This window comes from Cavia porcellus, unplaced genomic scaffold (genome assembly GCF_034190915.1).
Source record: "Cavia porcellus strain 051 isolate PalLab524CR breed Dunkin Hartley unplaced genomic scaffold, mCavPor4.1 scaffold_5, whole genome shotgun sequence".
In the NCBI taxonomy this organism is placed as follows: domain Eukaryota; kingdom Metazoa; phylum Chordata; class Mammalia; order Rodentia; family Caviidae; genus Cavia; species Cavia porcellus.
In genome coordinates, this window is record NW_026947488.1 from 94,888,028 (window position 1) to 94,914,415 (window position 26,388).

The 26,388-nt window shown below is 39.8% G+C and overlaps 1 long non-coding RNA gene across 1 annotated transcript in view; it reads left to right on the plus strand.

Annotated features, from left to right (window-relative positions):
- LOC134475906 (uncharacterized) overlaps positions 1-26,388 on the plus strand; it is a 52,385-nt gene that overhangs the window by 15,068 nt on the left and 10,929 nt on the right. The window lies entirely within an intron of this gene.

A 26,388-nucleotide genomic window follows, 5' to 3' on the forward strand; every position in this document is an offset into this window, starting at 1 on the left:
AGAATGAAGGCCTGGGGTATGCCCACAACCTGACCTGATCTGTGCTTCTGGAAGACTAATAGTGTCACGGGAGCAAAACAGATTGAAGAGTGGAGAATGGTGGGGGGGGGGGGCTGATGAGTTCTGGAAAGAAGGGACAACAGACCCAAAAAGGAGCGTGGTGGTAGAGCTGACAGGAGGGAAGTGGGTGCTGTGCAAGTGGCAGCCATAGTCCTGGCAATGGAAGAGGACAAAGAGGGTCAAAGGCAGTGCAGAGATTCTGTTGGTTGCACAGAAAAAACATACAAGTTAACAAGAATAGCTTAAAGAACTTCCCTCCTTCCTTCCTTCCTCCCTTCCTTCCTTCTTTCTTTCCTTCCTTCCTTCTTTCTTTCCTGTCTGTGTCTTTCTCTTTCTTTCTCTCTCTCTCTTTCTTTCATGCCAGGAATCAAACTCAGAACCTTGTGCTTGCCAGGTGGGCACTGTGCCACTGACTTATATCCTCAGCCCTTTCTTTTGTTTTGTCTTTTTGAGACAGGATCTCGCTACGCTGTTCAGCCTGGCCTTGAGCTCACTTTGTAGCCCAGGCTGGTCTTGAATTTGTAACCATCCTCCTGCCTCAGCCTCCCGACTGCTGGGATCACAGGTGTGTGCCACCATGCCTGGCTCATTTTTACAAATGTGTTATTATCTTTAAGAACAAAGAAAGAGCCAGGATGTGATGCTGATGCTTAGTATCTTTTTACTTGATGTCAAAATGCAAGTTAATTTGCTCTTGTAAGCCCTTCCATACACCGTAATCTGGGTAAAGTTGAGCAACTTGACTTGGACTTAGGAGAAATGAAATTTTTCCAAATGGTTGCTGTGGTGCAAAATCAGCATAAAGTTTCTTGGTATCTATCATTCTGATTATCCCACTAATATTTCTAGAAATCGTCACGGAGCTCCAGAGTTTCACAAGCCCTAAATAGAGCAAATGGCAAATTTCAGGTACATTAACTTTGTTGATCATGAGCTGCAGATTCATATTGGAATAGAAAAGCATCACGTCTAATCCAAGTTTATTTTGAAAGTACAGTCAGTCCGCTTCATGGTTAAGGTGTTTTCTAATTGACTGAAACACCAGGCTGGCTGGTCTGTAAGCCAGCCTGTCAATACCCATTCTGAAAACAAGGGCAGCCCCGCCGCCTGCTCTTAGGCCAAGTGATTAACTGTGCATTGGTCATTTAGTGTAATAAATGTGAAGTCTGAGTGCCGCCCCAGGCCTCCCGCTGTGGAAATACCGCCCTCTCACCTCGGCAGGTCTGAGCAGGCCCAAGAAACTTATCTTAAAAGGGACAACAGTGAATACTGCTACAGTGCAATGTGGTGCAAAGGAGAGCCCAAAGCAGTTGACTGGACCAGCCAGGCAGTGTGTGGTGTGCTCTGACCACTGCCTCTCAGTCTGAAAGCAACCTACTTTCATGGGAAACAAAAGTGGACCCTTCAGTGATCCTTAAGCTCTCATTTTTTTAACATTTGACGTGTATGGGCTTTAATGAGTGTTACTTCTAGTTTAGGAGAAACACATGGATCCTAGTTTACAGGATGAGTGAAGGTTCCATTCTGAAAAATCCCTTCCCTGCTTTTAGGAATCAGAGCAGGAAGAAGAGTAGAGGCTGGGATGATAGAATCTATTTATCACTGGACAGCGGCACAGAGGCATTGCTTTTTGTTATCATTCCACAGCCAATTAAGGAAATGGGCTGCATTTAATTCACCCAATTTTGACTTTGTCAATTTATTAAACCAACAAAATAGCTGGTGTAGTCTGGTTATTAATCCTGGTTAATGTCTCTGCCTAGATTCTTTGATCCAGGTGATTGCTACTGTAAAAAGGATGTGGTATCACAGAAAATGCAGCAACTGTTTGATCAAAGTAAGCGCTGTCACTTGGGGCAGGGCATATTGAAATCAATGTCCTCACACATCTGCTTGTGATCCCCAGAAATTTGCCTCTGACCTGCATTAAATAGCTGTGGTTCTTGAGCTATTTAAGCCTGATTAAGGTGTTTGTTATGCATTTGCTGGTACACTGTGGTGCACTGTGTCAATTCCTAACTGTCATCGTTGTGATTAAAAAGGGTAGAAGAGAGTGACCCCTATGTGGGCAGTTTGCAATAAATAATAAGAATGCCACAAACCTCTACTCCAATCACTGAGTTTAGCCAAAGTGAATAAAAACCTTTGGAAGGTCTCTAACCAAAAAAATTCCTTAGCAAGTAATGCTGGATTTTCTTATCAATAATTACTTTCTGTTGTTCAGCTATTGTTAGGAAATCTTGTTATGAATGCAAACAAGAAGAATGTAGTTGACTTCAGAGAAGCAGCCCATCCAGGTGAGGGCTGGTGTAATTGGAAGTGTTTTAATTTGGAAAACAATTTATGCTGAGGAAGACAATCCAACCAAAACTTCGGCAATGAAACTAGTTCTATGCTGGGTTAAAAAAATCCTGTAAACCTGTAAAAGGACATGTTCAATGGCTCATTGTTTGCAAGTCCTAAGGAAGGGACAAATGGCAGCAATTAAAGTGTTTCTTATCTGGAGAGCTGTAAAGACCAGCAGAGTAATGTCAAGCAACCAGTATACCTGACTTATTCACTGAGCTGTCTGGGACACTCTTCTTCTGTGGAAGCATACTTTTTAGCGATGATGAATAACAACATTAGGTTAACAACAGGAATAACAAATGTTAATTACACCCTCTACTGAAAATTCTCTGTGACTTGGGCACTCTGCTGAATGCTTTGCATGAATTTTTTTTTCTCCTAACATCAACAACCCAGGTTGATAGTATTTTTACATTTTTCAAAAGAGGGAAAGGTTAAGTAACAGGCCTTGCATGGTGTGTGATGGGTTTGGCCTTCAGTTTAGGTGGTCTGACTCTTGTTCCGGGTCTTCCCTCCATTATGCTATAATTCCTTCCTAAATGCAATGCGTGGGGACAGATTTTTAAAAAGAAGATGCTGTTTAATCATGTCAAGATTCTTAAAGTCATGATGTTTATAAAAGGATTATCATTCATTCATTTAAGAAATATTTATGAAGTATCTGCCACGTGCCTAGCACCACTGATGTTAAGCAAGTGAAAGATTAGGTAGGATTCTGATTTTAGAAAATCTTGTGTCAGCAGGACTAATTTAAGTAAAGGTACGACTCTATTCATACTCATCTCTGCAGGGCGTAGTCATGATCTTTATGCTTTTAATGTGCAAAATAACCATGAATGTAGATTTCCATGCCATGAACTCTAGGATTTGGTTTGCGTAACTGGATGGGTAGTGAGGTCTGTATGCCATGCCGTGAGCTCTAGAACCTGGTTTTTTATTTTTCCAAAGTGGAAATAACTTCTATTTTTGTGCCCGATTGTAAAACAAAGAAGGCAATGCATAATACCATGAAGAACACGAAATCTTCCAAAATCCTTGTCCAGCAACAGTCATTATTAGTGCTTTTTGTTTTTATATTTCTAATTTCCGTCAAAATTTTTCATTTTCTTTTTTCAGAAACTGAGATATAATGTCCTCAGTGTTTCATACCCTACCCATATACCTACTAATGATACCACCTTTCTGTTGTGTCAAAAAATATATACATTTAGAAAATCAGTTAATTCTACATAGTATTTTATTTAGCCATACTTTATTTTGACAATCCTTTAATGGCCAATTAAACTGTTCCTAGTATTTCTATATTTTTGTAAACAACTTTTAATTGACTCTTGTATATAATTTTCTTTACTCTCCCTCATCCTGAAGAGTAATTTCCAGTAATAGAATTGCCAAGCAAAAGGCCACGCTCATCTTTGGAAAGATCTTTGCTAAAAGTTTACAAATTATTTTCTAGACAGTTTGTAGTAATCATGTCTCTGAGAAGTATTGCCTGAAACTGCCTACTTCCAAAGCTCTTGATGGTCAACACAGTGAAAATAATGGCTAACATTTAGACAGGATTTGATCAAAATAGTGTTATAAAATACATTATGTTATTTCATGTGTGCCTTACGACTCCATGAGGTCAATGAGGGCAATTTATTATACTCAGTTTATGGCCAAGGGAGTCAGGGTTTTGAAAGGCAAGACTCGTTTTGAGGCTGTACCCTCCTGGGGTGACCTCCTGCCCAGCACAGGGACGCCTGTGCAGCTCTCCCCCACTTTTCCTTTCAGCAGGGCCTGGCAGAGGCCTGTGTTACCCAAGAGCAGAGCCCACCCCACTAGGGCTGATGCCAGAACCTCAGGGCAGCCAGGGAAGAGGTGAGCATGGAGTAACCCTTTGCCGCTGGCTCCAGGCTCTCCCTCGTCTGCAGCCACTGAGACTAATGAATCAGACATGATTACAGCGGTAAAAATCCGAATGCAGATTTTTGCTGTCCTTACTAATGAGAGAAAAATATAGTAGACCACTGGCCTGAAGGCTCCAGATGCGATTCCATTGTAACTTAGAGTGCATTAAAAGAGCTTCAGTCAGCAAGATAAGTTAATTTTTTTATGACCTTTATAAACTCTTTTAGCCTGTATCTTGGGAGCTTCTCTTAAAGATTAAATTTTTAAAAATCCTTTTAGCTCAGGCCGAAATGGCAGCTGAATCTTTTTTGCTTCAAAGGCTACATCCAAAATCTATAAAGAGATTGTGTTGGTGACAATTATTGTCACAGTAATGATTAGCCAACATGTCATTTTTAGTTTTTACCATTCATGTCTCTGCAGTAATAATCCAATAGAGCACCCTTCTTCACGTAAAAGTTCCACGAAGGATGCACCGTTCCCAGTTGTTTTGCCCACCTTTGCAAATTCTTTAAAAAGCAAACTGGATTGTCACTGAGGCATCTCTTTCACGTGACTCTAGGGTCAAAGTGGGGGTGCGGGACACAGATATCATGGTTTTATTAAAAGGAAAACAAGTCTCCATTTAAGAACTGCTGTGCTAATAACTGAGGCCATAGGCTTTAGTAATGGTACGAGTCAGTTTCCCTAGGCGATGGGTGCCCTTCGGCAGGGAAAGAATGTTGGGGGAATGGGAAGCCTTCTTCAAGGATGGTGTCCAAGATTCAGTTTGTCACATGAAGTGTACAGCTTCTCACCTCTTTGGTTGTAGGGCATCAGTTACTTTCAGACACTGAGCCTTTGCCTGGTGTCACCTGCTTTGGTGACTACAGGACCCATCACCCCCGGTGTCTGTCACTACCTCTATTATATCCAACCTACTGACCCAGAACATCTGTGGCTGACACAGTGAGTTCTGTGTGAGACTCATTCAGCATTTATTTAATCCCTGACATCTACCTACAAGGTTGTATAGAAATGTGACCACCACATCTCTGGGTAATGGAGGTGCAGCCCTGCCGTGTGGGGCTGAAGCAGACCTGGAGCCCCTTGTAAGATGCGCCTCCAAAGTAACTGGATGTGTTAGGATGTGCGTGTGCTTTGGTGGCCTACACTCAGGGTGTGTGCCGACTTCAGGAGAGACTCAGAAACAAGCACACGGTAATCATAGTAACAATTGTAATCAGAGAAAAACAACACAGGCTCGGGTTTTTGCTCCATCTAACTGCTCTGGGTCAATTCATAAACTGTGTTCCAGGTTTGCTTCCCCAGTTCCCTCTTGGAGTCTTTCTCCTCTATTTCAGAAAGTATCTTCCTTGGAGACTGAGCTATCTGCCTGACAGTTATCTATTACTTTCCATGTACACCTCCCTGCTCCCTCATTATATAGAAAGGGTACAAGGCTTTTTTCAAGGCATATAGATAATTAGCTGCCAGACTCAGAATCCAGCTTCAATTGTTTATCTTATAAATATATTGACATCGTCCTGTGTGCTCTAAAATCTAATGATCTGCCTTGATCATGAATCATCACAGGATGATTTTACTGAGAAATGAGCAATGAGAAAGAATAGGGAGGACCATATGAAATTGCAGTGGTGGCCTTTGCTGACCGAATTCACCTATCTAAGAAGATGAAGTTATTTTCCATTTAATCCTTTATGCTGCAAGATTTCAGCCTGGACTGAAAATCATACATAATTAAATATAGTTAATATTTTTGTTGATTTCAAGCTTAGTGATATCTCTTTCTTTCTTTGCTTCTTTCTTTCTTTTTTTTTTTTTCTTTTGTCTTTTTGAGACAGAGTCTCCCTATGCAGTTCAGGCTGGCCATGAGCTCACTTTGTAGCCCATGCTGGTCTTGAGCTTGCAGTGATCCTTCAGCCTCAGCCTCCTGGGTGCTGGGATTACAGGTGTGCACCACCATGCTGGTTTTTCTTTTCATTTCTAATAACTTAAATGAAATGTGCACACACCACATTTTCTAGAGAAATTTCCTTTTTGGTCCGAGATAGAAACGACTGGACTGAGGGCTCTTAAAGTGAATATTGTTTGTAAATTCCTTCTGATGTCCCTCTATCCCCTGACCACCCAGGCAAAGAAGATAGGTGGCTCTGTCCATGATGAAATGCTTCCAGGGTTCCTGGAGCTGATTTTTGCTCTAGAGCCACCGTGAAAGGTCTGAAGATCATTATTTACTAGAAATAAGAAACAAGGCAGAAATCGATTGCTTCACCCTGAGATTTATGTTCCCATTGCTCTTTGTGTGCATCTCTATTTGTCCCAACTTCATGAGGAGGATATTTAATACATAACAGAAGGAGCCTGTTGATTTTGATTTATTTTTTATTTATTATGTGTGCATTCCATAGAGAAACTTTGGAGATCAGTACTTGTCTATGTGTATTTCCGTGTCCTGGGCAGGGTGTAGTTCTAAAGGTTCTGAAGGGATGAAGGAACTTCCTCTGCCCTCTGGGCTCTCTTTTAATACATCACGTTATATCACTGCTCCTGGAGAGGAGCTGGTTGTCTTTGTGTGTTTACGTGACATTGTAAGCACAGATATGAAGGCTAGTTAATTATAATGATGACAGAATGATGCTTTCCAGTATCATCTTTAGGCTATTGTTTTTTCTCCAGACCTCAAGAGATGATTCTCACTAATCCTATCTAATGCTATCCTGGTGATTGATTAGTAAATTAGGTTCATGTAATTCATAAAAGTAAGAATATAGAGATGCTATGAAAATTTAAATTTATTTTGGATTAATAAGAAGATGATTGATAGGCTGATAATATGGGCCCCATCTTTAAAGACTTGATTATTAAGTATTTAGGGTGTTTTAAAAGGCAGGTAGACAGCCAATAAACACTAATTTTTCAAGAACAATTAAACAAAATTGAAAGGAAAGGAAAGTATTATGTTGAATTTCTAACAGAGAAAAACTAAGGACAAAATGCAAAGAGAATGAATATTGTGAGATCATTCAATGTTACTTTGTGTTAGAGGACCATGGGCAGGTGAGCAGGACTACTTTAAGGACCCTTGTTGAAACCCAATATGTACTTGGACCAAATGATTGCTTTTGAAAATACTAGAGAGATATAGCTAAAAGAGTTCAGATTAAGGTCCACTTTGTATAAAATAAATCCTAAGAAAGAGTTGCAATTTTACAAATGGAGAAACCAAGGTAGAGAATCCTGTTCGTAGTATTAAATAGCGAGCAGAAAGATTCTGGGTGGTGTCTTGTAATTTTCCCATCCGGGAGACACAATACCGGACATCCGGAATTTAAAGGAGGGTTATTGTGTTTCTGTGTTACATGGGTCTCATGGGGGGTACCTGATGGAAACCTTACCTAATAAGTGGGAATTAGCAGGGGACACCAACAAGCAATATTCCTCTTGAATTTGTTACGTCTTATGTCTAACGCAACAAATTTCATAGTAAAACCCACCTGAGAAGGTTCTACAGGCTTTAGCAGTGACATGCAGTGATCTAGAGAAGAACCTCAGGCCTGGTGTGCCTCTGTGGACTGGACCTGAGCTCACCCTGAGTTTGATCTAATCTGACTTTTACGTGGAGTTCTTTTACACCTCCAGGCTGTGGATCGTTATTAAAATATTACCCAGTGTGGTGTTTTGGTTATATCTAACTAAGATGAAATATTCTTGGCTTCAAAATACTAAAGACAGAGGGAAAATAACAGATAGTATCAACATTAAATGTTTTTCAGTTTTCATGTTTTATGAGTACATTTGTTTTCAGTACGTAATGATCGCATTCGTAATAGGGAGTTAGCACACACACAAAACACGGCTTAATTCTTGTTCTCATCTCCTTTTCTTTCCCCCTACCACCCATCCCTCCATCTCTCAGTCCCTTTCCTTTTTGTAAAAGATCTATCTTTCTCATTATTTATCTTTTATTTGCTCTTTATTTATACTTCGGGTTTTTCATATGAAAGAAAGCACGCGATGTTTAATCTTGTGTGTTTGATTTATTTCACTTAATATTATGGTCCTGAGGTGCACCTGTATTCCTACAAATGACTCAGATTTATCTTTCTTTATGGTGGGGTGGTGCTCTGTTGTGTGTAGACATCACATTTCAAAAGAATAAGCAGTGGCATTGTCAGGTGAGGATGGAGGAGGTGGGGATGGAAGAGGTGGTAGAACCCAAGCAGAAAATTCTTTTGGGGTGCATTACTGGCCAAAGGGAGAATGATACTGTAACAATTTATTCATATATTTAGGAAGGCAGCAAATTGAAAGCCTGCCCTGAGTGGTACAAATTGGCAGCTATGGCATTGAGGATAAGGTTCTGATCCTGACATAGCTGGCTTGTTCCCAAGTCTTAGATTTTTGCCTCAATGTACACCTTGTCTTCTAAGATAACTGTGGAATTGGAGTGGTTCAGATTTCCTTGGGAGAGTATTAGTTATGGCATCCAAGAGGACAAAATCTTGAGGAATAGCTCCTGTAGGGATACAATTCCAGAAGAATGAGAGAGCAGGAAGGGAGCAAGGAGCTGCTCACATAGGGTGAGGTAGTGTTTGCATAGATGCGTCTTCTGTAGGCCTTTGACCGCCTCCAGATTACTTACAATGTCTAATACAGCAGAAATGCTATGTAAGCGGTGGTGATGCTGCATTGTTTGTGGAGCAGGAAAAGGAGAGATGTCTGCACATGTCCAGGACAGATGCAGCGTTTTCTTTTCCATATATTCGGCTGTGGTCAGTTGAGCCCGCAGTGCAGAGTGTGGGAATGTAGAGGACAGTTGTGTGGCTGCATGAGAATTGCATGTTGCTTTGGGTGTGCTCACAATAAATGACTGTTTGCATAGGGCATGCATTTTTCAAGGGACTCATGTGAATGCTACCAAATATTTTTAGCTGTGCTGTTTCTTATCTAACTTATTATTTGTTAATATTCGCCAAAGTTAGTGCATTTGTACAGAGTGGGAAGTGGAGGGAGGTTCCCTCTGTGAAGACACAGGGAAGAATTGGTTGAGCTATTGATTCACTTTATTTTGGCAACTTCACTGGAAACACTTAATTTTCAAAATGTTTGCTTCCCTTCTAAAATCAAGGGATTTAAGAAGCAAAAATTTGGACATGAGCAGGATGGGCCCAGACCATCAGTTTAATCACAGCTCTCCACCTGGCCCCGTTCACACACAACTCTGGAGTTGGTCAGTCCTTGCTTTGGTGGCTCCCAAGAAGGCAGGGATGGCTGTTTATATTTGCTTTGCCACCTATGAATCCCAGAGGTTAATTTCTTTTTTTTTAATTTTTTAAAAATTTTATTGAAGGAGAAAAAAGAAAAAAAAAAACAGAAAAAGGGTACAAGTTATACAGAATTTTAGAAAAAATAAACAGTAGGAAATCACTAGTTAATAGATTACATATTATCATCTTAGAAATAATTGTTCAAGTTACAAAATTAAAGCATATACAGTGGTCATTCAAACAGTGAGACTGCAAACAGTTCTGTTCAATGATCCAATAAAACTCGGTAATATAATTACCTATCTTATACACTTAAATATGCATGCAGTTTGTTCTTTAGAGCACTTTCTTTTCCTCTCTTTTGTACAATGACAATTACACAATTACTTTTTTTGAAGAAAGTAAAACCAAATGTGACATAATAGGACAGAGTCAGTCAAATCAAAAGGATGGACATAATAATGTAAAAACAACATACAATGTGATCAACAGTGGTTACCATTAATGCCTCTTGCTATCTTAAAAAGAATTGCCTATATCATCAGTTATAATAAAATTGAACAAAACAGTAAAGAACAAGACCAACAAAACCAAAACATTGGAGACATTAGAGGACTTCAAAAGAAGATAATAGTCAACCAGAACGGGCGTCATAATGAATCTTATTGTCTTCATAGTCGTTGCCTATACTTTCGAACTTGGTACTATCAAGCATAACAAAATAGAGGAAAATCAGTCAAAACAAGATGGTGAGAGCAATACAGGGTTTCAAATCAAGTTAATAGGAAATCAATGTGGGTTACTATAATATATTTTTTATTTATTTATTTTTCCCTTAATTAAAAAGATAAAAATGAAAAAGTAGATAATAAAAAGGAGACTGAAATAAAAAAAGAGGGCATAACAACGAAATAATGGTTTTAACCTGTTGTATCTTATTGGACTTTATTATATGTGATAATATAAACAAAAACTTTTATAGACAAGGAGATTATACAGAAACCATTGTTCATTTTCTGTTATTTGATTCTAAATACCCTGTAATACTGTCATTCTCTTGAACGGTTTTACATTGTCTTGATATGTTTGATGCTACAGTATACGAAGTTATACCCAAAGATTTTAAAGAAAGAGACACTATGGTAACTACTTTTATGTCGAGATTATCTTGTGGTGAAACACTATTTTGCTTAAATGGCTATGTTTTGACCAGAAGTTAATCTCTTTATTTTGAGAGATACTAATATAGTATGCTTTTAAATAATGAATATTGTTAAAATTAATAGCTATGAAATACTAAGCATTTACCGAGTGCTGTGCATTGTTGTAAGCACATTAAGTAGTATGTTAGAGGTGTTACCTTCTCCCTCTTATGGATTGGAAATGTGAGACTTCTGCTCCCCCAGCAAGTAGCTGGAGACTAGGATCATGTGTCCCTGCACCCATGGTGTTCAAGCTTTGACCTTGAGCTCTGCTGGTATAGAAACTGTTCACACACTAGTCCTGATCACTTTCACATGGTGGTGCCTGGCTTGTTATTATTCTGCCCTCAAATTTGGTGCAGTCATAACTTTAGGTACAATCAGTAATTGTGAAGCTGCCTAGACCTCTATGGTAATCTTAATAAATGAGATGCTTATTAATAATATCTTAAATACCCTATTACTCTTTGAAATGTCAAACCAAGCTAAGAATAATAGTATATTATATGATATGTTAAAATAGTCTAGAATTCAAAGCAATCATATTTTTAAAGAACAAAACGAATGATTGCTAGTGTCTTCTCCAGCAAATAGGCAGTACAGAATCTTTTCCTGAGTTGTTAAATATGGTGCTGGATTTAAGGTTTCATCCAATAGAAAGTCACTCTTTTCTTAAAAAAAATTACACTTTAATATGGATTAGAATGTAGTGGGCACCACCACTCTTGACAAGAAACTGGTAAAGCTGAACTGTGCTACACAATTCCATCATGTTATCAGCCAGGTCAGATTCACAGAGAAAGTGAAGCAGGGCCATCGTAAACAGCTGGAATGCAGAGATTCTGAGTGTATTGACTTAGGAAACATTCCCTCATGTGCATATACATGAAGGACAACAGGGCTTTGGCAGGCCCAATGCCCAAAACACAACTGAAGCCTCAGAAAATAAAGAAAAGCCACAAAGAAAAAATACTCACCAGTGCCACGCCAATGGCACTCCCCATGGCACTGAGGGCCGCCCACTGGGTCCTCCTGGGAACCAGGTCTCACGCTTTTGGAAGATGCCCTAAGAGAGTCTTGTGTACCTCAGTTTCATGCAATCAGAGAAAAGCTGTCCTGACTTTACACAGATTCAGTGGACAATAGCTTCTGAATGAAAATCCACATCATCTAAGAAAGGAAAATACTTGCCTGCATTCTCTCTTCATGAAGCCCTGTGACCTCAGTCCTCAGTGGGCAGCACCATTGTCCGGCTTTCGGCCCTGTTGTTCAGTGAATGACAGTGAGAGGGACAGAGGGCCTGGGTTCGAACCCCCAGAGCTCTGAAACTCATTTTTAGCAGCTGTGTGGCAGCGCAGGAATGAACTCTGTTCTTGTGGGAGCTGAAAGAGGAGGCCTGGCCAGCCTGTCGGGAGGTCTGCCCTTTCTGGACTATGCTGCATGGGGTGTTTTAGGCTGCATAAACTCTGAAAGTGCCAGAACATTTATTGATAACAATTTATAGCTGATAGATAGCTTTGTGAAATAGGGTAGGAATCCACAGAAGCCTAACCATGGGTCAGCAAACCCACAAGGGTTTGCTCTAGGACTGGGACCAATGTCATCAGCAGAATTTACGGGAATGCCACTCAAGCCGGCAGGGCTCTCAGCAGCCTTTCTTGGATCCCATCAATTACAGTTTAATAAGTCTTTCCTACCTTAGGGAGAGGCTCTCACACTCTGCTCTGCTGCCCTCAGGTGCACATAGAAGACAAAAACAAACACCTCTTTGTTGCTATGTGGCCCCCGAGCAGTGTGTCCTGGGCCTTGTCACTGATCTTTGGTTTTCCCTGGTGGAGTCTGTTTGCTCCATAAAACATTTCACACTCCTACATGGTTGTAAAGTATGCATTGAATGTATCTGTCACTCAAAAGAGCATAGCAGCTAAACTTGTGCTTGGACACAGCCAAAACCTTGTGTGGAAGGAAATCGGTGGTGTGCTGGGTGTGGGTTGGCTCTAAATTTGAGGTCCTGCAAAGCTGGTCACTGCAGTCCAGATCAGCTAGGTGTTGCCCTCAAGACTGCTGCAGGGTCTGTTGGACTCACTCCTGTCTTCTCCTTGAGAGGCTGGTCTGAGACTGGCTCTTAGGGAGTCATCAATGGGATCAGCGGCTTGCAAGAGGACTCTTGGTCACTCGCAAGGAAAAGCTCTTGCTCACACAAGATAAAGCCACACGACCTTTGAAACCTGGGACATATCCTGAGAAGTGTGTCCTTTGGTGGCATCACTTAAAACCCAAAGTGTGAACACTGAAGGATATACTTACACAAACTAAGAAGTGGCAGCGCCATTAGGTGAGATGATTTGCAGAAACATTGTTGCATATGTAGTTTGTTATTGATGAAACATTGCCATGCAACACATAACTGAGCACACATTCACAGCCACACTTACACATTCATGTTTGTACAGATGGACCTAATGTCCATGTACATACGTGTATGTGTCTCCACAAGTTTTAGAAGCGCTATTTTAGGAATGGCACATTTTAGGAATGATCCATCATTGCTTGTTGATTCTTCTCTGCATGACTAACACATTATATTCCTTATCTGATCACAGCAGCCTTTGGTCAGTAATGGGTTGCTGACAGGAGCCAGGCTTCCCTCTAAGACTTAAGAGACATCATGATTCAGAAAGGCGTCTCCAGCTATGCTAAGCAGATGTCTAAGGTAAAAAGAAATCCATGTGGGAAGAAATGGGACAGTCTTGTACTAATACTGCTCATTCCTTATTCTTAAATGTTATGTCACTATTTATGTCACCATGGGTCGATTTCACTTTTCACCATTATTAGTTTGGAAAATGAATTCAAGACCATCAAATCCTTATTAAATAACATAAATATAAAAGCATAGGTGAAGCCCACCCAAGAACTATATTAGCTTGTTAGGTGTCCATAACAACTGTTCACTGAAGCCAAGGTGGTTTCAGACAGCAGACATTTATTCTTTCATGTCTCTGGAGGCCAGAAGTCTGCAACTGAGGTGTCAGCAGGGCCATGGTCTCAGGAAACTGTAGGGGAAATTGTGTCCTATGCCTTCCTCTTGGTCTCGGGGTCTGTCAGCAATATTTGCTGTCACTTGGCTTGCAGATGGATCACTCCCATCTTGCCTCTGTTAGTGCTTGGCATCCTGTCTGTCTGTCTTCTTTTATGGGGACACAGCCATCTTGATTTGAGGACTTGGCTAATCCCTGTATAACCTCATCCTAAGCTACTACATGCATTTCCAAACACAATCTGAGGTCTCTGGAAGGGCTTCTGGGGGACACTGGCCCACCGAGGGTGACCCTTAGGGAGACCTCCGGCCCTTTGCTCGCATACTCCTTACTGCAGTAGGTGACAGTGTATTAATGTGTTGCTCCTTAGAAAAGCAGACATGGCTGACCCAGCAGGCAGGCCGGGGAAATAGAAAATCTCCACACATGGGTACCTGGTATAGCAGCTGTCATGGGCATTTACAGAGCTCAGTGGATCAATATTAAGCAAATTCAGTTTGTTAGTCTCATTACTACACTCTGAATGCTCAGGGGCCACGTGTGGCTGGGGACGGCACCACTGAACAGTGAGTGACAGAGTGGCTCCATCACTGCAGAAAGTGTGTCGGGCCAGTGTGGGCTTGAATGTGGCACCTGAGAGCCCAGGTTGGGGGCTCGGGAGGGCTGGCCTGGGAGTGGGCATGGAGGAGGAGGGCCTGGAATACTGGAGGAGGGAATCTTGCTCCGTGGTACTGTGATGTTGCCCGAGCCCACCTTCTGCCAGGTGTGACTCTGTCTCCTTGATGCTGAGATTTATCTTACATGCAGCAGGTGCTCCCTGTGTGTCTGCCACACCTCTGAGGGAAGGTGAATCCTCAGGAGTGTGTAAATCTAGAACACCATTTTGGTGAAACCAGTCCCGCCATGGGTAGCAGAGTGATTAGTCCCCATAGCAGGATATCTGCCTCCGGCCATTTGCTATTAGTATTTAAAAACTAAATTACCACTGGTAAATATTTAGGGCTTTGAAAGAATTTGTTCTGCAAGCAGCACTGACCTTTTTGGAAGGAAACTAAAGAACAGGTTCAGCAAATCACAAGCGGCATCGGCAGCTGCTCTTGATGAGCCCAGTGAAAGACGGTGTTGATCAGAGGGCCAAGAAGGTCTGCAGTGACTTCCCCTGAACGTGAGGAAAGGAAAAGGATAAAGCCACAGGCAGCCAAGTGGAGAGAAATACTCTTTAAGTAAGTAAGATGACAGTGTTGGAGGTGTGCGCTGTTCACAAAACCGTGCTCCTACAAGACCGCGACCATTTTTTTTTCTCTTTCTCAGGAAAGGGAATAAGAGGGAGCCCTCTGTGATCCTTTTCATTTGCGGGGAGAAGCTGAGCACTGCCTACTGACTAAGCAAGACTGGGAACTGAGGCTTTATCTCACTAAAGGTTCAGGGCTCAGCCAGCACAGAGAAGGACTAAAGGGATGCACGCCATCCTCTCCTCTCGCCCCATTGTCTTTTTTCTGGTTTAATTTTAAAAGGAATAAAACAAAACAACAGAACAAAGCAGATCAGGACAAAACAACGCAGGCAACACAGGACTTCACAACAAGACAACCAGAAATCAGCAGTGGCTACCACGGTGTCTCCTGTTCTCCCTGAAATAGTTGTCCAGATCTTCACACACAATGAATTCAAACAAAACAAAACAGCATAAAACTGATTATAACAAAAGAATGAAAGCATTACTGGCCTTCAACACCAGACAGTAGGAAATCAACAATGGCTACCACAGCGTCTCTTGTTCTCTTCAAAGTACCTGTCCATATCTTCACACATACTGAAATCACATTGTAGAAAACAGACTAAAACCAATCAAAACAAAGAATAAAAGCATTGTTGGACTTCAAAACAAGATGATAGGAAATCAGCAATGGCTATTACAATGTTTCATTTGCCTAACAGTAGCTGTTCATACTTTCAAATATAATAAATCATTTCTTGTGAATTCTTTAGGAGAAATTCTAGGCATGTTTAAGCCTAGGCATGTATAAGCCTAGGCATGTACATCTATCCTCTCTGTATTAGAGGGAAAAATAAAATACAAGAAAAATAAAAAACAAAAGAGACACATAGCAATAACAAAGAACCCAAAACGATAACAATATATGCTTTCAAAACAAGGCAGTAGGAACATAACTAAGGTTGTTTTGCATAGTTACCTTCAAAAGAGTTACTCAGATTACCAGATATAAACATGCAAAGTTGATCTAATCTGTTGAATGCTAACTGCTTTGTTCCAAGAACTAATAGAATTAGTAGTACAACCATCTTAATTATCCTAAATATACATATACAAATTTTTATCTTTTTGCTTTTCTCTTCCTTCTTATCTCCTGTTCCCTGAGTTACTTTTTCCCCTTTGAGTAGTTTCTTACACTTTCGCCATATTTATTGAAGATTTTGTATCTTATTTACTCTCTCAGTTCTTATACTAGGGAGACAACATGATGTTTACACATGTGAGTATGATTTATTTCACTTATGAGTATGGTCTCAAGTCACATCCATCTATCTATAAAAGCCTCAACATGATCCTTCGTTATAGCTTAGTAGTACCCCATTGTAAAACAATACCACATCTTTTTTATCCATTCCTCAGTTGATGGGCATTTAGGTTGTTTCCAAGACTTGGCTATTACAAGTTGTGTTGCTATAAACATGGATGCACATATATCACTGTGGTATGATGCTTTCAATTCTTCTGGGAGTATGCCCAGATTTAGAATTGCAGGTTGAAATGGGATTTCCAATCCCAGCTTTCTGAGAAATCTTCAGACTGACCTCCACAGTGTTTGTGCCAGTCTACATTCCCAGCAACAGTGCAGAAGAGTTCCTTTTGCCCCACAGCCTTTCCAGCATTTGTTTTTGTTGGTTTTCTTGATCCTGGCCATTCTTTCTGGAGTGAGATGGGATCTCAACGTTGTTTTAATTTTCATTTCGCTAACAACCAATGATGCTGAACATTTTTTCATGTATTTATTTGCCATTTGTATTTCTTTATTGGAGAACTGTATGATATCTCAGATGCCTATTTTTGGATTGGGTCTTTGAATTTCAGGGGTCTGATTTTTTAAAATTCTTTATATGTTCTAGATAGAAGCCCCTTGTCTGAAGAACAGTTGACTAAGATTTCCCCCCAATTTGTGGGATTTCTTTTCACTCTGTTGGAGATTTCTTTTGACATACAAAATATTTTTGATAAGACAAGATCCCAGTTGTTGATTCTGGGAAGTATTTCCTGTGCAGTTTGATTTTTGTTCATGAATCCTCTGCATAATCTTATGTCTTCAAATTTTTTACTTACTTTGTCTTCCAGCAGATTTAGTGTTTCTCTGTTTTAATATTTAGATCTCTGATCCATTTTGACTTTAGTTTAGTGCATGGTGATAGGCCTGGATCTAGTTTTTGATTTTGGCATATGGAAAGCCAGTTTTTCCAGCACCACTTATTAAAGAGACTGTCTTTCTTCCAGTGAGTAAGTTTGGTCCCTTTGAAAAAGATAGGTGGCTGAGTGTATTGGTAGTTGTGATCATAATTTCTAATCTATTCCATTGATCTTCAGGTCTCTTTTTATTCCAGTACCATGCTGATTTTATCACGATAGATTTGTAGTATAACTTCAAGTCAGGCATTGTGATGTCTCCTGCCTTGCCTTTATTGCCCAGAATTGCCTTTGCTATTCTAGGTCTTTTCTGATTCTAGACGAATTTTAGGAATGATTTCTCTAGATCTGTGAGATATACAAGTGGTATTTTAATTGGGATTACATTAAATCTATATAACAATTTTGGGAGAATGGCCATTTTCACAATGTTTGTTCTTCCTATCCATGAACAAGGAATGTCTTTCCATTTTTTTAAAAAAAATTTTTTATTAAAGCAAAATGATTCTCTTCAATTTATTTTTTCAGGGTGTTATAATTTTCACTGTATAGATCCTTTACTTCCTTTGTTAGATTGATTCCTAAATATTTCATAATTTTGGATGCTATTGTGAAGGGTAGGTTTCTCTTATTTCTCTCTCCGTGATTTTATTGTTTGTGTACAGGAATGCTATTGATTTTTGAGTGTTGACTTTGTACCTAGCCACATTACTGAATTTGGTTATTACATCTAGAACTTTTTCAATGCAGTTTGGCGACTTTTCTATATAGGGTATTAGATCATCTGCAAATAATGATAATTTAACTTCTTCCTTTTCTGTCTTATTCCTTTTATTTCTCTCTCTTGTATAATTGTTCTGGAAAATGTTTCTAGAACTAGGAGGGGTGATTGTCTTGTTCCTGATTTTATAGTGAAAGATTTCAGTTTTTGACCATTTAATAGGATGCTGGCTATTGGTTTGTCATAGATGGCCTTTATCAGATTGAGGTAAAGTCCATCTATTCTGATTTTCTATAGGGTTCTTATCATGAATGAGTGTTGGACTTTATCAAAAGTTTTTTCTGCATCTATTGAAATGATCATGAAATTTTTCTCTTTGGCTGTATTGAAACAGTACATTACATTTATTGATTTGTGTATGTTGAACCATCCCTGTGTTCCTGGAATGAATCCCACTTGATCATGGTGTATAATCTTGATGACTTGCTGCATTCTATTTGCCAGTATTTTATTAAGGATTTTTGCATCGATGTTCATTAGGGAGATTGGCCTATAGCTCTCTTTTTGGTTGGATCTTTCTCTGGTTTTGTTGTAAGAGTAATATTTGCTTTCAGGAATGAGTTAGGGAGAATTTCTTCCCTTTCAATTTCATTGAAGAGTTTGAGCAGTGTTGGCATTAAGTTTCTTGAATTTCTTGTAGAATTCAGTTGTGAATCTATCAGGACCTGTGCTTTTCATTGTTGGTAAGGTTCTAATTACATTTTCAGTTTCATTACTTGAAATTGGGTTGTTCAGCAGTTTTACATCTTCTTGATCCAACTTTGGTAATTCACATGTGTTTAGGAATCTTTGCATTTCTTCTGTGTTATCAAACCCACAAGAGTAAAGATTTTCAGAGTAAGTATTAATGATCTTCTGTATTTCCCTGTAGTGATTTTGCCCTTTTCATTCCTTATTGCATGAGTTTTTTAGTTTTTTCTTTACTTTTTAAAATAAGGTTTGCCAGGGGCTTATCGATTTTATTTATTCTTTCAAAGAACCAACTCTTTAATTTGTTAATTCTTTGCATTGTTTCTTAGTCTCTATTGTGTTGATCTCTGCTCTGATTTTTTTCTTCCTCCCTTCTTTGGGCTGTGAGCTTGACTTGCTCTTCTTTTTCTAGACATTTGGAATGTAGCATCAGATTGTTTATTTGTGTTCATTCTGTTTTTCTGATGTGGGAATTCATTGCAATAAATTTCCCTCTGAGGACTGCTTCATTGCATCCCACATGTTCCAGTAAGCTGTATTTGTATTTTTGTTTGCTTGTAGATATTGTTTGTTTAATTTCTTCTGTGACCCATTGATTGTTCAGGAGTGTATTATTTAATTTCCATGTGTTTATTGAATTTTTCGGTTTCTTTTGTCATTAAGAAATTTCTAGTATCATGGAACTATGATCAGATAATATACGTGGGATAATTTTGATTCTTTTGCATTTATTTGATATTCTATGGGCTATATGGTTTATTTTAGAGAATGTCCCATGTGCAGCTAAGAAGAATGTATATTCTAATGTTGTTAGATGGAACACTCTGTATGTGTCCACCAAGTCCATTTGTTCACAAATTTGGTTCAATTCTGCTACTTCTTTGCTAATTTTCTGCCTTGTTGATCTGTCTCTTTGTGTCAGTGGGGTGTTAAATTCACCTGTTATAATTGTGTTATTGCTTATTTCATTTCTATTAATATTTGTTTTACATAGCTGGATGCTTCCATATTTGGTGCATATATACGTAGGATTTTTATCTTTTCCTCTTTTAAGTTTTCCTCTAACTGGCATGTAATGACCTTCTTTATATCTTCTGATCATTCTTGGTTTGAAGTTCACATTGTCCGCAAACAGAATAGCTACCCCTGCATTTGGGGGGTTCTTGTTGTATGAAGTATTGTTTTATATCCTTTGACTTTCAGTCTATGAATTTCCTTTTGGGTTAGATGGCTTTCTTGTATGCATATTGGTTGGATGTTGTTTCTTGATCCATTCTGCCAGTCTGTTTCTTTTAATGGGCAAATTGAGGCCATTTACATTAATGATTATAACTGATATATAATGGCTTCTTTCTTTCTTTTGTCATGTTATCATTCTGCTGTTGGTTATTTTCCACCTGTTTACTTGTTTATCTTGGTTAGTGGCTTTTTTCTGTTGGTTTTCTTGAAGTTGTAGTTATTTTTATGTCTATCTAGAATATCTTTCAGTATCCTTTGCAGTGTTGGTTTGGTAGTCATGAAGTTCTTCAGCTGTTCTTTGTCATGGAAGTATCTTATTTCTCCCTCAATTTTGAAGGACAGTTTTACAGGGTGTATCAATCTGGGTTGGGATGAAAAAAATGGCGGCTTGCTAGAGGGCTGGATGCAGAGTCTCTGGGGAGAAATCAGATCAGATGCTAGAATATGACAACATGGAGAGGGCCAGACAAATGGATAATGATTCTTATTAACCAAGGCAGTAACCCAAGGGAAGAATAAAACTAGGAAGAGGAAGGAAAAGCATGGGTGGAGAGCTGAGGCCCAACGTGCTCACTGAGCCCTGTTCTGTGCTGTACTAGGTGCACCTGGAGGATCTAAGGTCGCGCTGTAATCGCAGCTGCTGATAATGGGAGTCCGCAAATCCCAGGCCCTTAATGGGAGGATGTGGCACAGTGAGCAGCGGATCCAAGGGGAAGAGCTGTATTGGCTCTCAGCGACTGCTGAAAATTGGGACCTGGGTCCCTGGCCGCACCGGAGGAGACTGTGAGGAGCTCCTGGGCTCCAAAGCCAGACACCACACAGTTTTCTGACCAATCTGTGCTGTCCTGGGAATGCAGTGAAGACATGCAGCTTAGAGTGCAGTGGACCCAAGGAGAAGATCTGCATTGATTCCCAGTGAGGTCTAGGGACTGGGTCCTGTGGCTGCTCTCACTGGCTGGAGGACATCTTGGAACTGGGCAGAGCCTGGCACCATGGCGGCATCAGTGACACAAAGAGGACTGGTGGAGGACATCTTGGAGTTGGGCAGAGTCCAGCACCACCGCAGTGAAGTCAGATAGTCACCCCTGGTGCAGAGAGGACTGGTAAAGGACAGCTTGGAGTTTGACAGAGCCTGGCACCATGGTGACAGCTGCCCTTGGTGCAGAGAGAACTGGCAGGGTCTGCTGGGGCTGAACTATGCCTCTGGTTGGGACCCAATAAGCAGATACAAAATTGTTGCAACTCTGTGACGTCCACAAGATACAGCCTAACTTATGGATTGACTGGCACAGAGGCTCGAGGCTAGCCTGCACCATCCCTGCATCCTTGCGTGTACCTCAGATAACAGCAAATTGGGGAGGGCAGCAAAAACTCTAGTCAGCATGCTTTGGAAAGACCCTAAGCAATACAGAGAGGGCCAGAGAGCCCCAGGACACACAAGACTGAAAGAAACTAGAAACATGACAAGAGATAGAAATTTTTAAAAATCTCCAGCTGCTGAATCTGGGAAAATAAGCCCAGGAGAAGTAAATACAGAAGATAAACAGTGCAGTAACCATCCAATACTAGACACAGCATCAGCAGATATAAAGAAATACCTTCATGACCTCATAGACCAGTTTAAAACTGTACTTCTGATCCAAGTGAGGCAAGATATAAAAAGGTTAATTAAAGAAATAATAAGCCTCCCCCAAGAGAACACAGATGGAAGAATGAAGAAAATCAGAAAAGAAAGAGAAACCTCTGATGAAGAATTTAAACATAACCTAGAATACATGAAACAGATCCAAAGAGATTACCAGGAAACTAGAAACTCCATTGAAAACTGGCAAAATGCCTTGACAGAAACTAAAGTAAGCCTTTTGAAACTTGAAGAGAGATTTATGATTTATAGTCAAAAAAGAAAAGACTTCTTATAAATAATGAGGAACCAGAAAGAAACAATTCGAAGACTGGAAGACTACAAAAGGATACATAACTTAAGAATAAAGAACGTGAGTGAGGAAGCAGGAGTAACCAAAAATAAGCTACAAAGAATATTCACAGATATATTAAAGGAAAACTTCCCTCCCAAGCATAAGGAAAAAGAAATGATATCCAGATAAATGAGGCATACAGAACTCTAGCCACCTACAACCAAAACAGATCTACACCCAGACATATAATAATCAAAATTCCAGAAATCCACCCAAAGAACAGAATACTAAAAGCAGCCAGGGAAAAGAAGCACATTACCTACAATGGGAAAATTATCAAAATAACAACAGATTTATCAACACAAACTCTCAAAATGAGAAGAGCCTGGGGGGGAAATAATCCAAGCCCTGAAAGAAAATAATTTGCAACCAAGACTGATGTACCCAGAAAAACTCTTTCTCTCAAAATTAATGGAGAAATAAGATGTTTCCAAGACAAAGAGGAACTGTGGGAGTTCATGGTCACCAACCCAACCCTACAAAGAATGCTGAAGGACACTCCAGAGAGAGAGAGAGAGAGAAGAAGGGATACCAGGATTCCAGCAACAGTGGCAGAGAGGCCTCAATGAACAGGGCAGACAATGGAAAGAGGGAGTAAGGTGGACAAATTATAGCAGACATGAGGCAGAGACAGTAAGCTATAGTCTTTAATATAGATAGCCTTTATACACTAAAATAAAAAAACAGGCAGAGTAGGTTAGGAGGCAGGCTCCATTGAGATGCTATGAATGGGAAATACACTCAACCTGAAGGAGGGTTAATAAACTGAAAGTCAAAGATGAGAAAGCAAAACTATATGTGACAGGAAACCAGAGAGAAATAGGGACAACTCATCCAGCAGCTGCAGATAGATTGGAAAGCTATGACACTTTTGGGCAGTGTAGAACTACACAGCTGGAAGGAAGGAAAACCCTATGACTTTAGTGAGTAAAGGAGTACAGCTATAAAAATAGCTATGTAATACTATGCTTAACTATATTAAACCTGATGATGTTGACATGTCTATTGAAAATAACAAGAGAAAGCACAGTAACTCACAGATCACCTAATATTGTGGTCTTATGTGTCTTTTTCATTGCATGTTTTTCTAGGAATTTGTTTTGCTGTCTTGTTATGATCTATTTTTCCTTATAATATAGAGAAGATAGATATACATGTAGAAATTCACACATGGGAAGACATTTTTAAACTATTTATGGGAACAGATTATACAATGCAAGATGCAATGAACACTACTCTGAAGAAGAGACACTTAGAAACCCAGTGCTAATTCTGTAACATAATGATATAAAATCTAGGAATACTATTATTCACTGTTCAGAGTGATACTAGTCTAGTCTCTTAAATTCAATTTCAGCATTCGTAAAGATAAGGACAGCTACTCTGAAGAGAATGAGAGATACTATGGTAGTCATTATTGACTTCCCTCATGTCAGATCTTGAAGACATAAAAAGCCTTCATCATCCTGTAATGATTTGATTAGTTCTGTAATATGCAGTATGTATTCAATGTATGTGAAGATGGGGACAACTATTTGGAAGAAAACTAGAGACAATAAGATAGACAGTGAAGATCTCCAGTGGACTTGCCTTGAAATCTGTATTTCTTTAAATTGTTTCTTTATGAACTGTTTTGTTCTGTTTTGATATGTTTAATCTTACCCTCTTTAAGATAAAAAAAAAAAACAAGTGTATAGGACTGATAGCCATATTACTAAGTTGTTGTTGGATCATTGAGCAGAACTGTTGGCAGTGTCACTATTTGAATGTCACTGGATATGGTTTAGTTTTGTAACCTGAACAACTATTTCTAAGATGACAATATGTAACTTATCAATTAGTGATTTCTTAATGTTTATTTTACTGTAATTATGTATTATTTCTACCCTTTTTTCTCCATTTTTTTAAAATTTCTTTCTCTGGGTTGGAAAATCTGGGTTGGAAGTTGTTTTCATTTAGAATTTGAAATACTTCACTCATGGTATTCTTGACTTTATTGTTTGTGTTGAGAAGTCTGCTGTGATTCTGATGGATTTTCCTTTATAGGTGATCTGTCTCTTTTCTCTAACAGCTTTCAATATTCTGTTCTTATGTTGAATTTCTGGGATGCTTATCTGCTGTGCATGAGCATAGATTTATTTTTGTTGCGGTTAATTGGAGCTTTATTTGCTTCACTTATCTATATGCCAGTTTCCTCTCCATGTCTGAAAAAGTTTTAGCTCTTACTTCTGTAAATAGTCACTTTATATCATTTGTGTTGCCACTTTCTTTTTTGTTAACACCTATCAATCTTATATTTTTTGCATAATCTTTCAACTGTTGAATTATTTCCTGATTCCTTTTTATTTTTTGAAAGATCTTTCCTTTCTTGCTGAAAGTATATCTTCACATCCATTCAATTGGTTTTGCGACCTTTTGATGGAATTTTTGATTTCCTGGGTATTTCTTTGAATCCATTTCATGTGTTCTATTTGTTATTTTGTTAATTCAAGGTTTCCATCTTTTTGCAGTGCCCCTCAATTTTTTCAACTATGTCTTCTTTTGATGTGTTCAACATTTCTTTTATTATGTTTATCATTTCTTGTTTTATCTGGGAGGTTACTTCTGATCTGAGTTCCTTTACAGCTTCATGGAGTTATTTCTTTACTTCAGTTGCTATCATTTCAGAGGTTTCAGGTATATGACTTATACTTTCTTCTATGTCCATGTCTCCAAGGCTTGTTTGGGATGGGCTGGAGGTTTGAGATTGCATTTTGTGCCTTTGTTTTGTCATTTTCCTGTATTCCCCTGAGGAAGCCAAATGGAAGATCTCAGTTGTTTACTGGATTGGGGATGTCTGTTCATACTGCAGGGTGTTTCCCCAGTTAGGTGGAGGTCATTGGTCAAGACTTACCAGGTCCCTAGTAGCACTCACAGGCTTCTCAAATGGGGAGCATATGCTGGTGGACTTTCAACACACCCCATATGTGGCACTCCAAAGCTCCCTGGCTCTTCCTCAGGCTGACAGAAGTGTGCCAGGTCTGGGCTGCAACCCTCAGCTTCAAGGCTAGAGTCCCTCTCTACCCTCGTGCTCTAGCTCAGGCTTGGGCTGGCACCTGGCTGGGGACCTGGATTTTGAAGTGGGCTGGGTGCTGTGTCCTTGGCTGATGAGGCCTTTGATCTTTGCAAAGTTCACTGAGCTGCTATGCCACCCTTGGAGACATTCTTAAAACTGTGTGTGTTCTGTCTGATAGCAAGAGTCCTGCGTGGAAACAAGAACTGTTCCTCTTGTGAGAGGGCTGTGGGTGGTGTGTCTGTGTGATACTGTGTGTGGCTTCCTAGGGCCGTCTGTCCACCTTAGGTTCTGTCTGTCTGTGTCTGCCTGTAGCTGTGACTTCTGTGGCTTTCAAAGGATAAAGGTCCCGCTCAACAGGAAAACACACACACACACACACACACACACACACACACACACACAGAGACACAAACAAGTAAGGAGCAACAGGGCTCAAGGAAAAGATTGAGATCCAGAAATTATTGCTAGTGAGAACAAATTCATTCATCTTGATATTTTACCGATAGTTTAGTGTAAAAATAAATCAGCAAGGTATTAAGCTGCTGTCACTGTGTGTAAACACCCAGGCCAAATGGTTTATCATGGGAGAAGCAGGAAGGAAGAGCTGATCTTAATGAAAACAGTTCTCAGGGCACTTCTCTGTTTGAAAATGTGGTTTAATCTAATGCTTCCCTTTCCCTTCTTCTCTCATCTCCCTTCCCCCCATTCTTATTCTTCCATACTGGAAAAACAAGCCATGGGGGAAATTCAGTCACGCAGGTGCGAGTGCACGGATTTCTTCAGGTTGCAGTTCCAGGGTTGAGGAAACCTCATTTAGAATTTGGAGTTGGCTGAGTTGAGGAGTGAATTCTGCCTGCTGTGGGCTCCTATGAAGTCACTGATTAATATAATTAAAAGCCTGAGTTAATTGCATTACTTTCCATTAGCTTTCACTGTATACCTGTCTTCCAAAGACCTGGCCAGCCATCCCCATGGGGCTTTCCGGCCCACGTTTATTCAAGTGAGATGGCTGCTTTCAAAATCCAACCTTTCATCAATTCCCTATTAATTAGCTAAATGCTGCAGTGGATTATGTGTTCCAGCCTGCCAGCTGGGTGGCAGCCTCCCAGAGCAGAGCTGTGGCCCCCTTGGTGCCTTCTCCAGCCCAGTCATTGGTATTCCAGGACAAGTCAGCTTACTGTAATTTGAAATTGGTCTGCCATCCCATTAGGAATCTGCCCGATCAATACCAAGTGAATTAGAGTTTCGGTGATCTGATTAACTCCCCATTATTTTCTACCTGGGCTGATTTAGAATGCATGATGAGACAATATTCCAGTTTCTTTGCTTTATCCCAGTTTAAGTGAAATATAGACATCTAAGGAAGCGGTGCCTGTGCATTTGATTTGGCTCGCGGTAATAAAGTCAAACACCA